Source organism: Ambystoma mexicanum, chromosome 1q, assembly GCF_040938575.1.
Source record: "Ambystoma mexicanum isolate Mex_15411 chromosome 1q, UKY_AmexF1_1, whole genome shotgun sequence".
Classification (NCBI taxonomy): domain Eukaryota; kingdom Metazoa; phylum Chordata; class Amphibia; order Caudata; family Ambystomatidae; genus Ambystoma; species Ambystoma mexicanum.
The window spans coordinates 115,426,886-115,450,454 of record NC_090922.1 but is presented as its reverse complement, the minus strand read 5'-3'; positions in this window follow the sequence as shown (position 1 = coordinate 115,450,454).

The following is a 23,569-nucleotide window of genomic DNA, read 5'->3' as shown; positions in this document are numbered from 1 at the left end:
TGCATATATTTCAAGCAACAAAAACAACACGGCTATGATTCAATGTCATGGAAATAGCCTTCGAAGCTATAAACGCAGGAAAGCACAGAAGCTGACTGACCACGACGACAGGTAAGAAAATAAACTAACCCACGATCTTAACATCCCCTATTGAGTCAAAACGGGCCCCAGCCTATAAATGCTGGGGTGACATGCAAGAATATGCCAGCCTTAAGCACGCATGAAGGTGCTTTCATTCATAAGTATGGAAGCATTTGGAAGTCTCCAACTAACAACCAGCTTCAATGACGAAGTTGTGAATGTTATAACCATCAGGGAAAACACGGACTAATAGACAACAAATTGATCTTTAAAAGAGCCCTCCTTGTTTCCTCCTGTAGAAATCTTAAACTTGATCATCCAAATAAGTGCAACACGATCTTGAATAAGGATGAAGAAGTGGACTTTAGAAGCTCTGTGGGAAACCGGAATAATCATTTGCGCTACTTCAGCATTTCGGCGACCCTGCAGATCTGATTCTCACCAAGAGGTGAGAATAACTAATACACAGTTGCAATGGATATATTTATATCAAATAAAATGCTTCTGCTCCAATATTGTGTAGTAAAACTAAAAAACAAAATTATAGAGCATGATTATGAAAAAATAAAATAATTCTGCTCAACAGGTAGCAGTGGCACCTGACCAGTAAGACTTCAAGAAAGAAGTTCTCTACTTTAGAATGCTCAAGTCCTCAATTTGGCGCATCTGGGCACCAGGTCAATAAACTTGTTGGTGCCTTTGTTGACACCTAAAACAACACCTCTACATTTTGTCAATAAAACTAAAACAAATTATGTATTTATGTTGTAGAGTGAAATTGAAGACTGTTAATTGGGAGAAGAATTGAATTCCTATAGAAAAATCTTTTTGTCCTGAAGATGGCCTAACAATCATCAGTTCGACAGCCCTCGAGACAGCGCAGTACGTCCTACAAAGGCCGAAACATATGTCGACTCTCAAGGGAACACTACTACTCAGTTTCCCAAATCTCTTTTGTAACACCCAAATATTGGTCTCCTCAGTGTATCATCGATGACTGTGACTAAATAACATAGTATTCAATGCAGTGAAAATAAGTGGTAATAAAAATCACCTCATACTGCTCTCCCTCACAAATCAGAACAAACGAGAGGGCAATAACTTTGATGTCACTATTTGTTCCCCAGAATAAGATTATTTCTTTCTCTTTTTAGTAATGTCTTTTCCAAAAATTGTGCTGCATATATTGTGTATCTGAGAACCCATTTTGTATGTTTTATTAAGTAGAAAGGTTCTGTTTTAAGTGCTACAGTGTATGATTAATGTGATTACTTGTTTTATATGTTTCTTTAAACATAGTCTTCAAAATCCTAATAAAAGTATGAATTGTTTCATGATTTAGCAAAGTGTTGAGAGGTTCTGTCCATCTACTAAATCACTAAGTAGAAAAACGTATGTCTGTCCTGTTGGCCACTTGAGGGCAAAAGAGAGGGGTAGTCGACCTTGAAGCTTTTTGTTTTGCTTCAGTATTCTCCCTACCTTGTTCAAGATCGACCCCGGATAACAAAAAATAGGGAGTACCCAATTTGGTGTATCCCATATATTGCGTTTAGACTTTAAACTGTTGTAATGCTGGCTCTTGGAATCACCTTCTTGTTTTTAAGCACTAGAAGGGTCATTGTTTAACCAGCAGTTGTACTATCATGACAAATGTGTCTTTTTGGCCTGCTGGAATGCTCTCAAGGGTTCACCGTGAAAGTGTGGCTGAAAAACCTGCTGAGAAGCCCTTCTGGTATACTTGGTTTGCAACACTGATGCAAAGCGCCCTTCATAGGTCCACACCCGCGGCTGTGCTCAATGGTAGGCAGTGGCATTAGTCTGTTGGGTGGTGGGAGATCAGGGAAAGCCTGAACATTTACTGAAGGTGCTGCTAATCCGTGAAGATATCATTTGCCCTTGATGGCGGTCTATGCAATCTTCACCTCATCAGGTAGGTTTCTGAAGATCTTATTGCATGGCCCATGATATTGGCTTGCTTTCACTAAAGTAACAATACAATTACAAAGAAGTAATGTGAGATTATTTATCAAAATATAATCCCACATATGCACCAATAATATGCCTTCGCATCGCTGTCCAGTGGGGCTGCAAAATAAAAGGAATTGGTCATCTATAACCGGGCCATTGTAACCAGTGGAAGGTCTGCACCGACGCACTATCACCAGTTCTCCTATATATAATCACTGGTCGCCCAGTGGGGGACGCAAACTTGGAAAATGTACAAGTTCAGGTTGATAGCTGTTTATGGTCTCAGCCAGTCCCTCTAAACTTCCAATGCCCGGACTGAATATGCACACGAGGTTTTAAGTGCCTATGCTATAATGTTAATACTCACAAAAAGAGCATTTGACATATAGCTCTTCACCGTAATGGAGGCTTGATGGTATTGCGTCCTTTTGCCAACACCCGTTTTTTTTCTGTTGGGTGTTTTGGCGCAGGAGTTTTGCCGAAAATGTCCATCAAACTTTTTTGGGGGCGTGTGACAGAGTAAATAAAGGGTTGTGGTGAAGGGAAATAAAAAAATCATTAAATTAAGTAAGGCTTAGGGGGAACACCCCCAAAACATATTTTTTTTTATTTTTAAATTGACGTTTTTCAACAAAACTCCCGTGGCAAAACACCCGTCGGAAAAAAGGGGCTTGGCAGAATGACATGGAACCGTCCTGATTTTATATTTCATCAAATGGCTGGACTACTGTAGATTATCGCAACTAAAATCGACGGGTTAGCACTCCTGTCTCAACCCATTCACAGTTTTAACAGATTAGAGACATAGCACATTTATTTTTAAATGTATTCCTCAATCTCGGTTCCCTACAAATAACTCTCTGTCCCTACAGAATAACTCTTTATGCCTCAGTTTAGTATAACTCGCCCTGGTAATGCACTCGTGTATCACCTTTCAAGGTTAGGGGATAGAAGGGGAATCTCGCCCTATCCTCTCTCAATGCTTTCCTCATCTGCTAAAACTAGGCGCACACTTCTTTCGGAAGTCAATTCTAAATCCTTTTATTACTATTGCTTCCAATTCGTGTGACTTATCAAAATACTAAAAAAGCAACAACATATGAATAGTAATCTTATCCAATATGCACCTCTGTAATGGTTGGTGCTGCATATTAAAATTAACAATGTGGTTTACACAAGTCCAATCTTGTTATCTATGGGCCCAGGTGATCAGGTCATCAGCCCTGGACTACTGTAGAAACAAATATTCTGTCTTGTGTAGCAACGGCAAGCTATGGGGTCCTCACCTTGAATGTGTGCAGCGCTTCCGGTCTATTAAGGATACAACACAAGCACCAAGTACTCATGATGGATGCTTTGGGGTCAAAGGGCAAAGGAGAAGCATCAGGATATCTTGGTGCTGGACAGCACTGGAGAGCAGTTGCCAGGAGTACAGACAAATAATCTCAAAAGATTGAGGGGGTTGATGGGGGGGGGGGTTACTGTGTAGGATCCTGTAAATGTCACCTCCCATCATGTTACAATTTACAAACACATAAACACGAACATGCCCACACTATTCAACAACACTGTTGCCCTGCAGATTCCCCCATAGCAATAAAGAACTACAAGTCCCAGAATGCAAAGTAAAATATGTGTCAATCAACTCCAAACCGATGAGGGCACTAGAGCAAATAGCTGTTTATATTGCATAAAGAATGATTATATAATGCATTCTCCGAGCTCATTAGCAGTGAGGCTCGAACTTACAGCTCCTGCCTCTTCTCCTTGCCAGGCAAGTGTTCTGCCCGCCGATTCACCAACATATGATGTTAATGATGTACTGTACAATACTGTTAATCTGTATAATGAGTTTGTATAAATATGTTAATGGCGAAATCTGAATAAACATTATTAAAGAAAGAAAGCTTCGCCAACACACCTGCCATGAAGCGTGCAGAAGTGGATTTGGGTTGACTCTCAGCCCAGGAAAGCGCCTGGGGCAGAGCAGGCACCAGGTCCAGGGTGTATGTGAAGAAACCCATAGAAGTGGAGCGAAGCGCCGCTGTACCGGGCGCATCTCATTGGTATTTTGAACGAAAATATGGGCGCTATGTGCTGAGGAAATTGCCGCTTCTGTTGAGAAAAGAGCAACGTGTCCAAACGTCTCTCTCAGTTTCACGTTTATCAGAGAACTGCAAACGCGTTGTGCAGGTTGTGTGTGAAACAGCAGGCCCTTTGTGAATGGAAAGACTGACACGCTGCCATAATCATGTTGTGTTAACCTGGCATACACTGCAAGGTCGTAAGTGTACATTTAGCACCTGATAAATCTCCTGACAGTGAACCAGAATCCACAAGCACCATAGGCCTGCAGGAAAGCCGGGTGTTTATGAGCAATAAGCGAGGAGCTATTACCCTGTGAAGTGGTGTTTACACAATGATAAAGGCTATTCAGTGCTCCACGGCAGAGTGAGCCTCGTCCCGTTTCTCAAACACACCTCTAAACTAACTTGCAAAGACGCGCTGCGTGCAGGTCATGTGATGAGGCGCGTGGGCCTGATGCACAGAGCGTTTTCGAATGGGGTTTTGTCATTATAAAACGCTTCTGTGAATTAGGCCCAAAATGTCTTCTCACTTCTGATAAAAGTGAAACTGTCTTTGAAGGTGACGACGGAAACCCAAAGGGAAAATGGAGGAGTCACCCCGCTAACCGGGGCAGGGGCCTTCCTCCTTCCGCTCTCTCTTCCCTCCCCCCCATCGGGGGGAGGGCAGAGGGCAGGAAGAGTCCAAAAGAAGCGCCAAGGGCGCCAAAAGCCAGCAAAGGGCCAACAATGGAAAGGGGAGGAGCAAGGGCTTCATAAGCAGCAGACTTCCAGCACAGGAGCACTTGCAGCTCTTCCAGAAGCTGGGCGCCCGCCAACCAGGTGAGGATTTCGTTTTGAAGTGATTGCGTGATCCTGTGATGCTGTGGCTGCTGGAGTGCTTTTCCCGATCCAGAAAGATGAAGAGTTCCGGTGTTGGGGCGATTTCCAGTGTAGAAGCCAGTCTCTATGGCACAGTCAGGAAGCGTTGTAAGAGTGGATTGCGTTCCAGCTAAGAAGTATGCGTCGGTTAAGGATCGGGGGTGGATATACTACGGGTCATGAAGTAGCTGGGTGCGGTGCTGGTCGGCGGTCGATGTTATGGGACTTGCTGCAGGGGCTTAGGGTTTAAGCGCTTTTGAAGCAGCGGCGGGCGCATATGGGGTTAATGTTGTGATGCCGTGTAAAAAACTGATGCACAGGAACAGAGAAGGGTCTGGTTGGAGCGGTGAGGATGGGCAGTTAGGGGCTAATGTTGAGCGGCTCACACTGTGTGAAACCGAGCCCACACTTCCTGCCTACCATTATATGAGTTAATCGCTGATCCTAGATATGCGAGGATAGTCGGTGGATAAAAGAGACAGCAGCCGCCTCAGTTAAAAGGAAGACGACCAGTTATTAGTCATGGGCTTGGTTGTGCAGCTTGGCTGCAGGCGCTGTTTTTGAAGAGGTGTCATGGTCTCCGGCATGATGCGGCCCCCGCGCCGCGTGGTGCCTTTGTCAGAGGAGTTCGTCTTACGGGCTGGGATTTGGCCGATGTGGAGGGAGTATAAGGATAACAAATGCCAGGAAAGGCTAAGCGGGTCAAGGGAACTGATTTGTAATCCGACTCAGCGTGATAGCACAGTGGCTTAATACCCGTGCGGTTGAGCTTTGCGGGCAGACTGCAGCCTCAGTTCCCAACCACTGCGCTGCTGAGAGCAATAAGGCAAGTGTTCCTGCATTCAGAGGAAAAGGGCTGGAATTTCAAAAACGTTTTGCAATGGGAACATCCAAACGCTTTGTAAAATGTCTGTTCTCTTCTCTGGCACATAGGGCATAGGCAGGCTGTCCTCATTATTCTTTGCTGCTACCAAGCATCTTGTTATGTAACACCATTGTTATGTTACCGGGTGTTATGTTCCGCCCTGCGTTCCGCTACGCGGTGACGCAGGGCGTCTCTAATAAAAGCCCCGCCCCCGCACTCAGGAGGCAGTTCCGGGGCACACCAGCAACGAGCGTGGGTGTACTTCAATGCAGCTGGCGCTGGCGCTGCGCCACAGGCCGCGCGGCCTAGCCCTGACACGCCAGCCCCCGGATGCGCACACCGCGGGCTGGAATCTAACAATGGCGACGAGGCGGAACGAAATCCAACACGCGCTCGGCGTGTGAAAGCATACCGATGGCCCACATCCATCGCGTCGAAATTTTTGGACACCCGGTGGGGGGCGGATCGCACACGTGACCCCCCCCCCACCCAAGAAAAAAAAAATATATTTTTTTTTCATTTGCTTCCACATCTGCATTTCTCCTTTGCCCCACGACATCCAGCTGGGCATGGTGGAGCCAGTCGACATCTGGACACCCACATTTGAATGCAGTGACACGGACTGCCAACCAGGGCAAGGCTGAAGCACCAGGTCCTGCGCTTCCACACTCAGCGGTAGGGGGCCGCGGCACATCCGGTGAAGGCCCGATTCCTCAGCGCTGGCAGTCACTTGAGCGTATCACGACAGCACCGACAAGGTACACGTCGACATGGCGGCCGGCACATCAACCCCTGGGCCCACCACGCCATCCAGAATTGCGGCAAACCTGTCGCTGTCATCCCCCCAGCCTCGCACGCAAGGAGGGTCGTCAACTCTAATCCAGCCATTTGACCCCTTCACGGACCCATCGACAAGCGGACCCAGATGGCAGCTGTGGATCCAGAAGTTCGAGATGGCGATGGAGTGCAAGGAGGTTACGGCGGCCAGGAAGATGAAAGCACACCTACTGCTCAGTGTGGGTGACGAGGTACTGCGCATTTTCAACTCCCTCAATGTTGATGATGGACAAGATGCATACCAAAGCGCAAAAGATGCCCTCACAGCTCATTTTCTCCCTCAACTAAACCCGGACTACGAGACTTTTATATTCTGCACCACTATACAGGCAGCGGATGAAACCTTAGACGCGTACCACACCCGATTGAGAAAATTGGCCATGTCCTGCGAGTTCACAAACGTGGAGAGGGAAATTAGGAGGCAAGTCATCAATGGCGTACACTCAGAAAAACTAAGACGCCTGATCCTCAGCGAGAGAGGCATTCCTTTACAGCGCATCCTTGAACTCGGACGCCAAAGGGAACTGGGTCACACCAGAGCGGCCAACATGGAGGCCACGCTACACAGACTGCAACCTGCCCTCAGCACTGCCATGGTCGCCCAGATCTCCAATAAACTATCCTCGAGAGAGGACCACAGCAGCGGATATGGCCAGAACAGGTGGCAACCGCGCATTCCCGGGCCCACAGAGTGCGGCTGGTGTGGTGGCCCACGACATGGCCGTCGCAACTGTCCCGCACAAGGAACCACGTGTGGAGCATGCGGCAGGAAGGATCATTATGCTACCGTATGCAGATCAGTGGGCAGCTCCACTCAGCCCCCACCGAATCCTCCTGAGAAGAATGCGACCAAGGAAAAGAAGCAGGCCAACGCAAGGAGGGTCGCAGTGGCCAACTCCTCCACGGAGGAAGAAGGGGATGACGTCTCGACAGTGCAGCAAGACATCAGTAAAGACAACGACAGAAAAGGGAGGAAGGTGTATCTGGTGCATGCTTTGAGCCAAGGTCAGGGACCGCCAAGAAAATCTGCCCGAAGGCGCAAGTGCATGGTCACCGTCCAGAACCAGCGCATCCTCATGACCATTGACACAGGCGCCTCAGTGAATGTGATGCCCACAAGCATATTCCAGACTCTTAAACCCCTACCAGATCTGAAAAGCACAGACACGCTGTTATACGCATATGGCAGCCGGAAGCCCCTACCAGTGATTGGCAGGTTCCGCACGATGCTGGAACACGGTGAAAACAGACTATGGTCCAAAGTCTATGTCGTGAAGGCAGGAATCGAATGCCTCCTGAGTGGGGACGCAGCAGAAGATCTGGGAGTGGTCAAATTCGTCTGCCACGTCAATGAGGTCGAGGAGGTGGAGAACATATTAAGACAATACCCCAAGCTACAAGAGGGAATAGGCTGTTTTAAGGGCAAAACCATCAAACTGCACATCGATGAAACCGTACAGCCCAAGGCCGTAAGACACCGGAGAACACCGTTCCACATGAGAGACCAAGTGGAGCAGGAACCCAAGGCCTTGGAAGAAGCCGGCATCATAGAAGAGGTCACAGGACCCACACCATGGGTCTCGCCAATGGTGATAACGCGAAAACCCAAACAGCCTGGAAAAGTGCGGATCTGCATAGATATGCGCCTCCCGAACACTGCCATCAAAAGAGAGCACCACATCACACCAACAATCGATGAAATCGTGGCTGACCTCACGGGGTCCTGTGTGTTCTCAAAGGTTGACCTGAAGGCGGGGTATCACCAACTCAAGCTACACACGGACTCTCGCTATATCACGACATTCTCGACGCACTTGGGGTTGCAGAGATACAAACGCCTGAGTTTCGGGATATCGTCGGCGGCTGAGGTATTCCAGCAAACCATTCAAGAGGTCATCAGGGGCATCCCTGGTGTCCTCAATGTGAGCGACGACATCTTGATTCACGCCCCCGACAAAGAAGAGCACATCAAAAGGCTTCGAACCCTACTAGGCAGACTACAAGAAGCTGGGCTCACCATACACCGGGAGAAGTGTGAGTTCCTCCGGTCAGAAATCACTTTTTTTGGCTACAAGTTTGGCAGCACGGGCATCTCCCCTGACCCCCAGAAGGTCGCAGACATTCAGGCCGCAAGCCCACCGATGACCCCCACGGAAGTACGCAGCTTCCTAGGCATGGCCACCTACTGCGGGAGGTTCATCCGAGACCTGGCAACCCTATCTGAGCCATTACGGGAACTGACGAAAGCCAACACCAAGTGGGACTGGGGGCAAAAATGCCAGGACGCGTTCGAAAGCATTAAAGATTCCCTGTCCGTCAACACCAAAATGGCATATTACAACACCGAACTACCCACAGAACTGTTCGTGGATGCAAGCCCGGTTGGGCTCGGTGCCATCCTGATGCAGGTAACGAAGGAAGGGGAGAAAAGGCCGATAGCGTACGCCTCGAGAGCCCTCACGGAGACCGAACAGAGGTACTCTCACATCGAAAAGGAGGCTATCGCCGTGTTGTGGGGGTGCAGGCATTTTCACCTTTACGTATATGGGCGTCGGTTCACGACGATCACCGACCACAAACCCCTACTGCCCATCTTCATGGGGACATCGTCGCACCCTCCGGCACGAATCACCAAATGGCTCCTACACCTTCAGCAATACGACTTCAATCTCATCTACCGACCAGGCAGTGGAAACCCCGCGGATTTTCTCTCGAGGCATCCGCGAGCGGCAACCCAACACGAGATCCAAGTAGCCGAAGAGACTGAGGAACACATATGCCAAGTGGTACGTGCAATGAGACCCAAGGCGGTAAGCATTGAAGAAATTGAGTCGGAAACCCACAAGGACCCTTGCTGCGACTTAGTGAGAGATGCCAGGGTTGTGGCCCTAGCGCATGAAGGACACCAAGGACTGGCGAGAACAAAGGCCCGCATAAGGCACAGGGTATGGTTTCCCCAGATCGAAGAACGTGTCGAGACGCTAATCAACACGTGCCTATCCTGTCAGATAACGGGAGCCCCGCCAGAACCAGAACCTATTCTATCGGCTGAACGCGGCCGCTCTCGGTGGGAGGCAATTAGCATTGACTTCTGTAAGTTGCGCGAAGGCCTCTACCTCTGGGTGGCCATTGATGACCACTCACGATATCCTGAAGTAGAAATAGTTGAATCCACAGCGGCGGAAGTGGTCATTCCGGCCATCGAGAAGATGTTCGCAACTCACGGATTACCCAAATCCATCAAAAGTGACAACGGGCCGCCGTTCACAGGGGAGGACTTCAAAAACTATTTGCAGGAATTCAATATACAGTACCACCACATCATGCCGGGATGGCCCCAGGCAAATGGGGACGTTGAACGATTCATGAGAACAATTAACAAAGTGCTCAGGGTATCCAAGGCGAACGCAAGCCCATGGAAAGTTGACCTGTACCGTTTCCTACGAAACTATCGAGTCACCCCCCACAGCACAACTGGCATACCACCGGCGGACCTCATGTTTGGCACCGTCATCAGATCCTCGATCCCGCATCATCCAAGCAGGACCCCGGACGCGATCAACGAGGAACGCACAGAAATGAGGAGACAGGATGCCAATGCCCACATGAGCGGCAAGAGGAGAGCGAGGCCGTCTAACCATCAAGTGGGGGATGAAGTCATCATGCTACGCAACCCCACCAAGGCAAAGCTCGACACCAGATATGAGGAACTGCCATGGACCGTCAGTGATCGGCACGGATCCATGGTGACAGTGACACAAGGACGCCGTCAAGTGACGAGGAATTCGTCGTGGTTCAAGGCGGTACCCCGCACCCTGTGGACAGACAAAGAGTGTCACTGGGAAGAAGAAGACGCTCGGGCCCACGAAGAGGAGCCTGGATCCATCCCAGATGAAACAGGAGCGGAGGACAGAACTTGGGAACCACCAGAGGCCCCTAGCCTCGAGGACACCACCAATGAAAGTGAACCCGATCGGGAACCAAGGGGGTGTAGTCCCCGAGAAGGGCGATACCGCCTGAGAACTGCCACGAGACCGCCAGCCAAGCTAAGTGACTATGTGTGGTAGCCGAGGCACACCAGTTGAGTGCATGTTGTATTGTGTTTTCGTGGTTTTACAATAAAGGAGGAATGTTATGTTCCGCCCTGCGTCCCGCTACGCGTTCGGGAGGCAGTTCCGGGGCACACCAGCAACGAGCGTGGGTGTACTTCAATGCAGCTCGCGCTGGCGCTGCGCCACAGGCCGCGCGGCCTAGCCCTGACACGCCAGCCCCCGGATGCGCACACCGCGGGCTGGAATCTAACACCGGGCTTGGTTTTGGGTCATGACGTCTCTGCGCTGGGTCCAAGTCATCCCGTGGTGACTGTCCCCCCCAGGGTGCGCTCTAACGCCAGTTGGGGTGGAGAGCGGCACGAATGCGGCCTTCAATACAGACCGAATCTGGGTAGTTAAATAGGCGGGGGCTCGCCTTGCGTGGCATTGCGGGAACTAGGTGTCAATTTATGGGGACGGGCAAAAACAGCGGCCACTATGCATTTTTCGGGATGCCAGGTTTCAGCGGGGGACGTGGAATAAAGTGTGTAGTGTATAAGCCCCATGCCACGGGTCAGCAAGAGGTAATGGCCATGTAATGCCGGAGGTGTTTAACAAGCAATTCATAATGCATTCCATAGTCAGCTTGCACGATGTGAATGAAAGCTCAGCTGGGGTACGCAGGATGCATAGGATAGGGCACCGGGTCTCCTAATAATGCGAGGAGGAGTTATTTATAACATGTCCCTACATTATGGTATAGGATAACGCGCCCAGGAAGGAGTGTCCCCACTATCAACATAAGGAACATTAGGGTCATTTATAGCAAGCCCGCACACAGGGGGTCACAGGTTAAGGTATGCACTATATGATCAGATATAAAGCATCAATGCGCAAGTGTTTGCAGAGGAATGTATGCACACCATGGACTGCAGCAGAGCGTGCATTTTATTTTGCATATTGCACCTGGGGTTGTCGGGCTAGGGTACGGATCATATGCCCAACCAGGGCACAGGTGCGGGAATGTTGCAGTTGGGATCAGGGGTACACAGCACGTTGGTCGGCCAGATGGTTGATGTTAACCTTTTGTCAACTCCGACCGCTCAGGGGAAGGTGAGGGCTTCGCCAAGCATTGTTTACACATTCCAGAGAGAAATACTAAGGGGTTCTAGAAAGCGGTGCTTATATTCTTCCGTTGCGGTTCTGCTGAGGCCCCCCATGGGTTTTGCTTTCATCTTGGCGAGGTGCTTTGTAAAAAAAGGGAAGGTACGCTGTTGTTTGGGGTTCAAGGGAGCCTTTTACGAAGATTCGAAGGTTGATTGAGCGCTGTTAATGGATGGAAGGCTTAATTTATGGCAAGCGGTGGGGTTTAAATCCTGTAGGACGCTGCACCGCTCCTTGTTTTCTTGGTCCTATTGTTCAACTATTATATTTTCTCTGGTCGGCCCAGGGTTTGGTTTTCTACTGCTATTTTTTGATTTCGGGGCGGCAAACTACAGGCAGGATGCCTTTGCTTAGGGAGTTCCTACTTGTGAAAGTGCACGGTGTGGGGCGCTGTGTGTCAAGGCCCGTTTTTAGAAAGTGGATTTGCTTACCACAGTTACATGAGGGGAGGGGCGCAGGGGCGCTGTTCCGCATTGGTGGTGGGGGACAAATAAGGGCAGCATGCTGACAACTGTGGTTCACCAACGTTGCAGAGAAGGTTTGCATGGGGAGAAGGGGGAAAAAATTGGTGTATTTATTTCAGATGCAAAGAACAGTGCGACGGGACATATAATTGGGTCTTGGTTACAGTCAGCGGGACATGGGCTTCTAGGAATTAATATTGCTCCATTGTTTGCAGCGGGGGCATAAGAAATGTATTGGTAAATAGGGGCAGGAGGTGGTAGTTGGGTTGCAAAGTATGACCGGCCGGGATTAGCTTGCAGAGTGGCGCGCAACACCAACCATAAGAGGCCATAGGAAAGAATGGGTAGCGAAAGCCTCGGGTCGCGTGGGTTTTAATATCACCCACTCTGCTGGAATGGTAGCTGTAGACATATCCCTTTTTGTGATTGTTCGGAACATTTGGGGTCCCCCCCCCTATTTACTGTTGTTCTACGGCTGATTTAGAGCTTTAAAGGGCTTGCACATCGTCCCCTCTGGGCAGGATAGGCCCAGGACAGGTGAACTTAACAGGCATGTTTGTTTAATAGATACAGGTTACAAGATGTACCCATGGGGACTGCAAAGTATTAATTGCTACGGGACGATGGTGCAGCTTCCGTTGTTAGCCGCAGTTTGTTAACTAAGGAGGGGTGAAGAGCAGAGTTCAGGTTGGACCTGCAGCATGCCTAAGGTAAGCAGGGCTTGGGGATGGTCTGCTGGTGGGGAGTATGACTTTGTAGCTCAAGTCTAATTGGACAAACGGCGCTCCCATATACCTCACTCGGGTGTGGATAGGCAAGGCCCCAATACTCGGAATCTCTTGATATCTGGAAGGAGGGTAGATCCTCACATTGTTTTGCGGGCCAGGGGCCTCCAGTGGTGGCGTTCTAGAAACGGTTGCGTTAGGACGTCACTCGGCTGCCAGTATTGGGGTGGGGGAGGGTAGCCGGACACATCAACTACCGTTCTTGGCCACCCAATTCTCGGAAGTGGCAAGTGTAGGACACGGGCAGGTTATCAGGGTTCATAGGTTAGGAACGCACTTCACAATTCATTGGGGAACATTGTAGCTGTAAGGGGTCTGGGCTCGGCGGCAACATTATCACCTTTTGAGCAAGAGGAGACGGAACAGCACAGGTTCAGGCACCGAATACGCTCGGTGAAACTTCTGGGTAGTAAGCATGTTATAATAACGCATCATAGCATATACCAATGGAATTCAGTTAGTTGCGGTTAGTGCTTTGGCTTTCAGGGCCCCTCCTTCGCTCCACCCACACCGGGGGAGGTAATAAGGATATGGGGGTAGATTGATACCCTTTGTAGGCTACCATATCTGAGTAGAAACTAGTGTTCTCGGTATGGGGCATATCTGAATTGGCCAGGGGGTGAAGTTTGCTGGGGCGCTCAGGTCAGTTGCTGATCCATCGAGGTGGATGCACAAGAGAGCATACCCTACAAGGCAGGTTGTCCAGGTTTGGGTCATGGTGGGGTACCGTATCACTGCATGAACTGGTAGTTGCAAGGGCACCAAAGTGGGGGAGAGGGCTCAGGCTATCCATCGGGCTGCAGCGGTGGCCACGAAAAATACTAATACACAACGCAATTTATTGGGGATTGTGCACGTGGGTCAGTTAAGTTGAAACATATAATACCAGTAGTATGAAGCACAAGGAGGGATAAGTTTTGATGCAGAATACAATTCAGTATGTACAGTAGCCTCGTGTTTAGACTCCACTAACTCAGGAGGAATGCCAGGGGCAGAGTGGATTTATTGAGATTGGTGCGCAGAGGCTGCTTAAAGGTGGCAGGGGCTGATGTATTCCCCAGAGCAGGTTCGCCCTTGTTAAGGCAGAGCCCCAAGCAGTCAATGCAAGGACCAGAGTCGGACCAGCGCCTCTTGGGAGCCTAAAACGGCAGGGGCGTCTGGTGGTGTCAACGAGGGCTCCGCTTCCTTGAACAAATGGCGTTCTCTCAACCCAAAAACAGCTGCAGGGGCAGGGGGGTATCAGGCACGGAGGGTTGAGAGAGTTGGTTCTTCGAAGGAGATGGTTGGACAATGCAAGGAACAGAGTTGGACCAGAGTCTCTTGGGAGCCTAAAACGGTAGGGGCGTCTGGTGGTGGCAACGAGGGCTCTGCCTCCTCAAACAAATGGCGCTCTCTCAGCCCAAAACACCTGCAGGGGCAGGGGGGTATCAGGCACGAAGGGTTGAGAGAGTTGTGTCTACAAAGGAGATGGTTGGAAGAAAAGACAGGCAGTTGGCCTCAAAGCTGTGGTAGAACCGAGAGCCGGTTGTGCGAGAGCAGGTCAAGGTAGCACAGAAATGTGGAGGGGACTGAAGTACCCCTAGATCAGGCACAACCGGCAACTGTGAAATCCCTGGTCAAAGGAGTATAGAAGGAGTTGCACTGGGCAGCAAGGTGTACACAGAACTTCTAGAACTACAAAATAGGAAAAGGGGGAGCCACGGTGAGCAGTAACCCACCTTTGGTGTGGCGGTGTTGTGGCGACTAATGATAAGAGACAGACTCCGAGTGAGCCATTGCTAAACCGGAAGGGGCTTTGCTCGTTCTGGACAGCGCCTCCTGGGAACCTAAATGGCGGGGGTGTTTGGCGGTAGCAATGAGGGCTCGGCTTCCCCCCAGCAAACAGCGCTCCCCCAGTCCGCAAATCCCTGCAGGGGCAGGCGGTTCTCAGACTCGAAGGTCTTGGGGGAGTTGGGCCTACGATGGACATGGAAAAAAGGGGGAAGCAGGATGGGGAGCAGTCGCCACACCTTTGGAGCTATTTTCAATATCTGTTTGCTGTGGTTGTATATATATGAAAATAAATCTGCGGCCTTGTTGTGCCAAACAAAAGGAAAATGTCTCATGCAGCACCTTACTGGAGGGGAAGGAAAAAGGGGCTTGCAAGAATGAGATATTGGTGATGCATATGGCATAGCAAACGGACAAATGCCCAGGTTATGGATTAATCGTTTTCCACACATATGTTGAGAGAGCTGCCATATGAATGAGCGAGGGTTGCTTTTTAAGAGACAGATCCCAACAGAGCCATTCATTTTTTGTTTTAACTACTGGGTGGCGCATTGGTGCTACATATAAGCTAACCCGATTGAGTTGGCATATACTAAGATATGGGATGAGTGCAAAGAGGTACAGCTTTTACATGTTATTCATTTTTTACCCACCCATTGACAGCCCATGGCCATGCTAATTGCTATGGCCACTCCCTGCCATTCCCCGCCCACAACACTCGTCTGGGATCTCTTTGAGTTAGCCCAATCATGCACGAACATCCAACTCTGTGCAGTATACGGCATGCCAGCGTCATTTCCAAGCAGTCCTCTGAAAGTTAACAGCTTAATAGGAGCTTTAATTGAATTCCTGTTGTGAAAGAATTGACTTAACTGAGTCCGCGTTTGGCCATTTGATTTATAAGCAATATGTGTGTCCTCGTATCTGCTCCTTGCACTGAAGTCTTATTCAAAACAGCATTGACAAAACCAATATTTCGGCTCGTATATAGGTATTAGATAAAACCTGATAATGATAATAATAATGATAATAATTTGCCGGGAACTGGTATCATATGGTCAGGTACTCCCATCATTTGGCACCATTGCTTCACCTTCCGTTTTCTCCACCTATCAGGTTTTGCCTATTGCTACACCCTCCATTTTCTCCACTTGTCAGGTTTCGCCAATTGCTATATCTTCCATTTTCTCCACCTCTTAGTCTCACCTACTGTCATATCTTCCATTTTCTCCACTTGCCAAAGTAGTCATGGTGTCTTTTAAGAGAGAACCGATCTTTGGAAATCAGGGAGCACGATTCAATGAGTGGGGGTGATTGATTGCATATCCATATATGTTATAATGTATGTAGTGCTTGTCCACAGAAGAGATAGTTGGGGAAAGGTAGAAGGTGGGGAGATCTCACTGGCTGGAGTGCACTGGGCTGACAGAACCTAGGGTGGAGTGCAAGTGACTGCTCAGTTTGAGATCTTCCAAACAGTGGCAATGGCACTCCTTAAGGCAATTAATCTTGTGCGCCTTTTTTTTCGAATGGCAAATGCGCATGCGCGAGTCTGATGCTAAATGGAGTGTGTTTGAATAGCAGGAAGCTTGTGTCTAAGTTGCTTTTCGCAGCTTTGAAGCCCCAGTCTGGCAAAGACAGTGACTCCTGATGTGTTGGAGTCTCTGTGTGGTAATTCATTATTCTGTCAGGAATGTTGCTTATTTGGTCGTTGGTGCATAGTAAGTAGTGCTTCCAGTGGCGTGTGAACTCAAGGGGGCGTTATGAAGGGGCGTGGTCTAAAAGAGCATGGCCCAATGAGCAGCAGATTAGTGACACTGACCCCCCTCCTGGCATGCCCTTGCAACGAGCATCACCCTCTCACCCAGGGTGTGAGGATGATGATCCCTGCATCACTGAACCCTGCCAGGCATCCCTTTAACTAAAAGATTCAGGAATCAGGACCCTAAACCCTGGGTGAAAATGTGATGATCCCTGCATCTTTAAGATAATGAGATGGCTGGTCGGGGTCAGCAGCACATGCACTGATGTCCGCCAGGCATCCCCTTAACGCTTGCATTATCGCAACATCTTTTAGGCAAAGGGGATGCCTGGCGGTGTCACCATTCTGGACGAAAAAAGGCTAAGCTAGCGATAGCTTCAGGCTTTGGAAAAAGGGCCTCGGCTTCTTGCAGTCTTGCATTTTCTTGCATAATGGTGGTGCCGCCCCCCCTGCCCCCTTCCCCGCATCTCTTAGTTAAAGAGATGCTTGGCAGGTGCAGGCGCCACCATTATGGAAGAAAACGTGTTCTTTACAAAAAAAAGCCCTTGGTCTCTAGTGGCCTCATCGGCCAGGGCTGCAAGGGGACTTTAGGGCGCCCCGGCAGCGCCCCGTCTCAGACACATTTTTCAGAGACTGCCGGTGCTCCAGCTCGTGGGAGGAGCCAATGCAGTTTCATGGGTGTCACGTATGTGCTAATGAGCAGGGTGGGCATTGCCAGTTTCTTAGCGGGAGAAGACTTGAATTTTGGCGGGTTGTGAAACGAGTGAATTTAGAAAGATACACATTATGAAAGACTAATTGGAGGCTGTCTGTTTTTCCTTGGAAATGTGTGATCTGAGGAAGAGGCTACTGTTAATGTGGCATCCAATGGATTTGGCAGAGTCATTAACTCAGGGGTTTCATTTTCGAAGATCCTTGCTCAGGGTAGGGTGACCAGATTTTCAAAATAAAAACCCAGGACAGGCCACCGACATAGAAGTAGGACTACAATTTCGCGGGTCACTGACACAAAAGTAGGACTACATATCGTAGCACTGATAAAGACAAAAAAGGGACTACAAACATAGCACTTATGACAGTGAAGTTTGGGGGCAGCCACAGCAGATCAAATGCTGGATTAGTGTACACATACCTGTGAAGCCACTATGTGGCACGGTTTTCTGTTTTTAGAGTGAATTCTTGGGGATCCACCTGTACAGGTAGAGCACTGCAGTGGACTGGGGTTATTGTCAACCCAACAATATTTCGCTGTGAGATTAAAGCAAGCATTTTCACAATTGTACACACTTTATGAAGACTGCTGGCCCCCTTGCATCATAGAATGGCACAAAAGTAATGCACCCCACATGCGTATGGCAAACTTTATTGTGGAATTATTTCACCCGAAAAGGTTTTTGGTGATGGAAAGAACTATGCCTTTATTGCAAAGAATGAAAACAGTGAAGATTGAAAACAGTGAAGATAAAAAGCAAGAGAATTGCTGTACACGTTTTATTACTATTATGAGTACTTTGCTGATGAATGTATTCTTTGTAGCACCGATTTGTCTTTCTGTAGCCTGCTATGGAACTCAGAGCAGCTCAGGCTGAAATTAACCCTAGTAACCAATATGGATTTCAAAGTCTCAATGTCCATTCGGTTTCGTTCATCGGTCCATGTATTGTTCATAATTGAAAAGATTCTTTCCACTGGCGCATTTGTGCCGGGCAAGCACAAGACAAACTGGACCATCATGCTCATGTTTTTCATTGTTATGTTCTGCTGTGAAAAATAGGTGAAAACCTCCACCCACCGTTCATCTGCAGACTTTTTTTGCTCGTTCCACTGGGCCAGCCTGCAAGCTGTGTAATTACGCACACAGCTCAGCTCATCAAAAAGCTCTGTGCCATCGAGTCCTGATGTAGACTGCACAAATTGTAGGGAGCCCTCTACATCTCCCCAAACAGGGACACTGTTTAGGAGGACCCAGGAAAAAACGTTCAGTTCTGTGAAGTGAGCGCCCCATTCTTCTAGGTACTTTACACAGCAGTCATAAAAAGAGTACACATATTCGTTGAATTGGGTTTCATTTAGTTGCCCTTGTTCACGGAGGTCATTTAGGAGGCCTTTTACTTTGTTACTCAGAAAACATGCATCACGCCGCCCTATCATTTTCTCCTTCAGCCTCATCAACCTTTGGCCAACATCAATAGCATTTGAGTTTTGCTTTTCAAGAACCTTAATCGTATCATTAAACAGGACTAGCTGGTTCTGCAGGAAACAGAGCCACGCCTCACCAATAGGGTTCTGCAAAAACTTGGTAATGGCTGTAGGGGTTTTTTCCTGTGAGAAAAAGTATGACTTCAGGGCTGGGTACAGTTGGAGCACCCTGTCAAGAGCTGGCAATAGGGACAGCCAGCGTGTGTTACTGGTGCCAAGAAGGCTCTGGTAGTCTATCTCCACAAATTCACAAAATTCCTTTAACTGTTCTGTTCTAACAGTATAGATGTGGAAGTATTTATACACTTTCAATATGAAGGATTCTATATCCAAGGGGAGCCCATCAGCAGCAGTTTGCACTGCATTATGCACAATGTGTGCTGCACACCCCACACCAATTAGTTTATTTTCAGGGATTGCCTCCTTCAACTTAGAAAAAACATTGTTTTTCCCTGCTCTTGCTTTCCCACCAAAGTTTGTGTTTGTGTTATCCGCACAAAAGGCTATTACCTTTTCCCTTAGATTGTTTTTCTCCAGGGCTTGAAGCAGTTCCCCAAATAATATTAATGAGGTTTCCCCAGGGACCGAGGTGAACTCCAAAATCTTAACTTTCACCCCCTCAAGGTCCTGGAAATATCTGATTACAATTGGGATGAGCTTCACCTCTTTCCTGTTCGAAGCATCAACCGAAACTGATAGACAGGTAACATTACTCAACTCACGCTGGAGATCCTCCATAGCTAAAGGCGCCAGCACTTTGGATACTAATGCTTCTGCTTTTGTACGGGCACAGGTAAATTTCTCATCATACAATTTCCTTATCAATGAGGATGTGCAGTCCATTGATCTAAAGCTGTGGTTGTGCTTTGCAAGGTGATAGGCAAAAGTGCCCTCAGCAGCAGCCCTACTGAGGTCTGTGTCCCCAGGAACAGCCTTCCCAAAAAACTGTGTGATATTGCTGCTGCTGGCTGCAGATAACCAAAATGTGTGCTTTTTGGTTTGCACATGCTCCTTAATATCTCCTTTTCCACCATGGGCAATAGAAAAAGAGCATCTGCAGTGCTTGCAATACACTTCACTGTCGCTCCTTGCAACCTTACTCAGGAAAGGGAATGACGTTTGCATCTCCTCAGTGGCGGTACATCTCCTCTTGGGCATCTTTGGTAGCTACCTAGCTAGTGTTTCTAGATAAAGCTTGAAGAAAAAAGTAATGTCAGTCATCGTGATATGGTGAACTACGTCTCACGCAACAACAACAGAAATATCTTGATGACTGAACTACGGTTGTAGTAGTATACCTGGAAAGTCAATAAATCCTCAAATGTGTTTGTGACTTATACAGGTGCAACAAAGGGCACAGCATTGGCATTTGCCAAAAAAACAAAATGAGAGTAGAGTGGTGCCTGAATTGCAGGAGGGAACTGGGCAAGCATTTACAGGCAAGCATAAAGCCCACACAGGCTCTCTTCATAAACAAAAAATGTTGAGGACAGAAGGCAGGGGGTTTGTTCTGTCCCAGAGGCAGGAGCGGCTGAGTTTAGAAATAAAAGCCACGCCACCATTGAAAACATGTCCTTGCTGGCTGCACAATGCCCTCTGCCCCCCATATAAGAACACTCAGGTTGTAGTTGCCTCCTAACACCAGTAAAATGTTACATGTCAAGGAAAGCTTGCCTTGTGGGTTGCACAAATGCAACCCATGTAAGAACATTAATCATGTTGCCTTTGACACCTGTAAACAAATGTCATATGCCCCCCTCTGAGAACACACATGTTGGCTTTACTCTTAATGCGAGCACAACATTCCATGCCATAGTACAACCCAGCCAGCCCCATTGTAGTGCCCTCCATGTAATAACACTCAGCACATTGGCTTGCATAACAATTACATCACAGGTGTGCAAGTAACAGCGCTGCAATGGCCAAGGCCTGTCTGCGCGCTGTACAAATGTAAAAATAAATCATACAAATAAATAAGTAGGGTTGGCAAGTATTCTTAAAGAACATGTACAGAGGAACTGCTCTGCTACCAGATGGATGCAAAATGAGTAACCTGCAAGTCACATTTCATTTCCTTACCTGTTGGATATTGCAGGACGATGTGGGTGTGCTGCAGCAGGGATGATGGTCACAAACGAGCTGGATGCAAGAGGATCGACTGATGTCAAGCTGGTGGCGTGAAGGGATGCGCTGCAGGCTGGAGCAGGAAGCAGGTCCACGAGAATAATGCTCTTCGAACGCTCAGGCGATGGAATCCAGACAGCAGCAGCAGTCACGAAGGAAAAGAAAACGAATGCTGCTAGAAACTCCAAGCCCCACTCACGGAAGAAGATGGAAGAATGATGCTGCGACAGCCACGGAAGAAAAAGAATGAACCGTTCGTGCCCGTGGTCGAGGCTTTTATGTGTTGCCAGCCAGGGGTCCCATAACTTCCCCCAAACACGTCGCAAGTCGCGCTTCCTGCAACGTCACAAGCTGACGTTGCAGGAAGTCTCCAGGTCCTGGAGGGCGTCTATAGGCTGTGTGGCTGTGTTTCCGGCTTGGGCGGGGGCTTGGGCGCAGAGAAAGTGAAAGTATGAGCCTGCGCACTGCAGCGCAGGCTCATACTGCAGCGTCGGAGCGGTGTCGTCCGAAAATCGGGACACCAGACACCCGCGCAGCAAAACCCCGGACGGGGTTTGGAAAAAAAAAAAAAACCCCGGGACCCCGGGACAGGGGGTGATTTCCCCGGACCTGTCCCGGGAAAACCGGGACGTCTGGTCACCCTAGCTCAGGGGCGTTGCTAGGGGGGGGCTAAGGGGGCTATAGCCCCTGATCTTTTGGTTATAGCCCCTGATAGAATCTCAGGAGCTACAGCCAAAAGACTAGCTAACCCCCAGTCCCAACAGTTCCGACATCAGCTTAGCCCTGGGTCTTTTCCAGACCTAGCAACTCCCCTGCCCTTGCTTGCTGACAGCAATGTCAGGATGTCGGGGTGCTCATTGTACCCCAGTAGGAGCAGGAACTCAGTCGTTCTGCAGTTGGTTTACGGATATGCCCTGTTTAGCCAGGATGTGGTGAGTGAAAAGCAGGTTTTGAAGGGGGCCAGTGCCATAAGCATTGGCCAATCAGCACTAGAAATGTATGTTACTGATTGCATGCCCCCCACATGATAGAAATGGAAAACAAACGTTTCTATTGTCAGGTCAAATAAGCTTCTTATTACCTTTGTGGGTTTGTGGTGGGATTTGGAAGACGCAAGTAACCTGGCAATATTTTCTGATCACTTAAATTTGACCAGAAGTAATCTGTAAATATCTGAATAGTTTGAGCAAGACTGATTCTCAACACCCTCAATATTACCCTCGCCCACAGGCCTGCTGCAGCCGAGAAATTAATTTTGCGGAAAGTGCAAGAAAAGAGACTAACAAAAACATGAGATAGAGAGAGAAAGGATAACCATGAGCGTAGGACATGGGGGGGACAGGATACAAATCCCCCCCACAATTGTAAGTGGGGGGGGTGTAATGTCTTTCATCCCCCCCAGAATATGTTTGGTGTGTTGTACAGGGATCAGTTTTTGAAGTGAGGGGAGGGGGCTGCTTACTGTGTAAGCAGCCCTCTCCCCCAGACCCCCAAAGCATGGGGGCAATACCCTAGGGGCAGATGGGTGATCATCTGCCCCCAGGGAAGGGGGCAAACAACCAAAAAAAATATATTTTTTAAATGTAGTTTTCGGTGGGTGTGGGTGGGACAACTAGCCACCAGGGATTTTTGCAAGGGGGTGGCCCTCTCCCTCCACACTAAGTGTGCCCATCTGCCCCTAGGGAAGGGGCAAAACAAAAAATATATTGTAACTTATTTTGGGTGGGAGTGGGGGGACCGGGGAGACCCACTACACCACCAGGAGTTTTTGTGTTTGAAAGGGGGGGTGGCCCTCTCCCCCCACCCTGAGTGGATGGGGGCACCTTACGTAGCCCTCCCTGGGGGCATATTTCTGCCCCTAGGAAGGGGTAGATGAGATGCCCCCCATCCATTTGGGGTAGGGGGAGAGGCCACTGTAAATATTGACACAACCACCATCCCAAGATTGGGGCAGTACGTTTTGACCCCCCCCCCTTGGGGGCAGATGGCCACATACATTTGCCCATTTGCCCCTAGAGAAGGGGAAAAACAAAAACAAAAAACATTGTTATAACTTGTTTTGGGTGGGGGTGAGGGGCCTGGCTGGGCCCACTAGAGCACCAGGATTTTTTTTTGTTTGAAAGGGGGGGTGGCCCTTCCCCCACCCTGAGTGGATAAGGGCACCTTATTTAGCCCTCCCTGGGGGGGTACATGAGATGCCCCCATCCGTTTGGGGTGGGGGTAGAGGCCACCGCAAATATTGGTGGATCCAGCCCCCAAGCTAGGGGCAGTACATTTTGCCCCCCCTGGGCAGATGGGCAAAACAAAAATAAAACAAATTATAACTTGTTTTGGGTGGGTGTGGAGGGACATTGAACCCCCATGGATGCTATTAGTGGAAAGAGGATGGCCCTCTCCCCTCCACCCCAAATAGATGGGGGCATCTCATGTAGCCCTCCCTGGGGGAAGATTACTAGATTGGGGTTATCAGTGGGTTAGCCTTTTCCCTTTGCGCCGAGGTAGGTGCACCCACACATATGAGGTACCGTTTCGTCGGAACACCTCTGGGAACACGGGAAGGTAGGACATCTGTTG